Source organism: Oryzias latipes, chromosome 2, assembly GCF_002234675.1.
Source record: "Oryzias latipes chromosome 2, ASM223467v1".
NCBI lineage: Eukaryota > Metazoa > Chordata > Actinopteri > Beloniformes > Adrianichthyidae > Oryzias > Oryzias latipes.
The window spans coordinates 15,482,578-15,484,977 of NC_019860.2; positions in this window are offsets into that span (position 1 = coordinate 15,482,578).

Below are 2,400 nucleotides of genomic sequence, written 5' to 3' on the forward strand. Positions count from 1 at the left end.
TGGAGACGGATGATTGACTGATCCACTGTGAAGCGTATATTCAAAGGTGGATAAAGCCAGTGTCCCAATGTCGCTAGTCCTGCTCCAACATCTATCACCAACAACCAACCAAAGCCACAAGAAGAATTACAGAAAAAGTGCCTTTGCTTTGGGGGCCTTCAGGACAACATGCCTGCTGTCCACTGTCCACTGTCCTTGAGCAATTAAAAGCCACCAGACAAAAACTGACTAGTCTGGCTCCAGGGTGGGGCACTGGTAACTCTTATTGGGGGGAGTAAGTGGATCTAGTAATAAAAAGGTTTTTGTTTGAATCGCCCTTAGTCTGGCCCGTCTCCCAGGACCAGTTTGAGGAGGAAAACACCACCCGGCTACCGGCTCCTGGGATCATACGGGCACACAAACCCCTCCACCACGATAAGGTGGCGATTCAGGGAGGGGATATTTATCAGTCACTAGTCAATCACTAACAATTACTGTGGGGAAACCGAAGATCTCGGGGAAAACCCACATGACTGCCAAACTTGAAGTAATTTCATTATCTAAACATATTGGTGACTGATATTTATTTTTTAAATTATTGATTTATCTATATATTCATTGATTGATGTATTACTTTTAATTATTAACTGTACTATTATATAACCGATTTGTGTATTTTCTTATTTATTTTTAATTGTTATTATTATCATAGCCCACAGCAGTCACTGACCCTGTTGTTTAGCCTCTAATTCACCTTGAAAAAAAGTCTTTTTTAGAATCTAGGGAAAGCCGGAGCACCCGGAGAGAACCCACTAATGCACAAAGGAACACAAAAACTATTTCTACACATAGAGGCATTTGTACAGAAAAAAAACCCACTTCCAGACAACTATCTATCTATACATCTATCCATCCATCCATCCATCCATCCATCCATCCATCCATCCATCCATCCATCCATCCATCCATCCATCCATCCATCCATCCATCATCTTTTTCCACTCATCTGATAATGTGTCTGGGGGGCAGCAGTCTAAGCAAAGATGCCCAGACTTCCCTCCCCCAGGCCACTTCCTCCAGCTCTTTTGGGGGGTGCCCTGAAACGTTCCCAGGCCAGCTGAGAGACATAGTGTATGTATATTATTATTATGCATGTATGTATTTATCTTTTTATTTATTTATTTATTATTAATGTATTATTATCGATTTGTGTCATTTATTATTAATGTATTATTATCGATTTGTGTCATTTATTAGTTATTGTTAATTGTTGTTATTGTCACGGCCCACAGCAGTCACTGATGATATTGTTTAGCCTGTAATTCACCTTAAAAAAAGTCTTTTTTAGAATCTAGGGAAAGCCGGAGCACCCGGAGAGAACCCACTAATGCACAAAGGAACACAAAAACTATTTATTCACATAGAGGCATGTGACACTTCCATCTTTCCTTTCTTCCATCCTTCCATCCATCCATCCATCCATCCACTTCTACTTGTCTGGGAACAGGTCTGAGGGGCAGCAGTCTAAGCAAAGATGCCCAGACACCCCCCCACCCCCACCCCCGCCCAGCCCCTTCCTCCAGCTCTTCTGGGGGGTGCCCTGAGACGTTCCCAGGCCAGCTGAGAGACATAGTCTCTCCAGTGGGTCCTGGGTCTTCCCTGGGGCTTCCACCCAGTGGGACATGCCTGGAACACCTTGGTGTCCAGGAGAAATTCAGACCAGATGCTCGAGCCTCCTCCACTGGCTCCTCTTGATGAGGAGGAGCGGTGGCTCTACTCCAAGCTCTCTCCCACTGACCGAGCTCCTCCCCCTATCTCTGAGGGAGCGCCCAGCCACCATTGTTCATTCCTCCCCCATACCATCATACTACAGTCATGTGTACGATCTTTGTTCACCCAATAAAACTCAATATTTATTGAAAAGTATTATTAGAATTTGAAAAAAACGTATGTTAATTATATTTTAAACTAAACTAAACAAAAAGATATTTTTAAACTTCAAAGAAATAATCAATATAAACTTAAACTTAAATAAAAAACAAACATTGAAAAATTAAAGGAAATTTACCATTTAAAAAAACACATTTTCACTATTTTGTTATAAAAATTCAACAAAGATACATTTAAAACTTGAATGAAAAAAAAAGAAAACTAAAACTTTTGAACAATGAACAATAAAGTTAACTTGTAACATTTACTTTTTTGTATTTCCAACTTTTTTTTTTGGAGTCCTACAATGTTTTTGAATTTTCTTTTAAATCTTTACCAGAAGTCATTCAGTAAATCATCAAAACTGACATTTCCTGAAATACATTCTCTGAGGAGCTGAGGTAGTGATGGTTCTTCCTGCCATGAAGAGGAAGATTCTTCTGGTTCTTCCTCAACATTTAGTTCCATCTTAAAAATTTCTCTCTTCTCTGT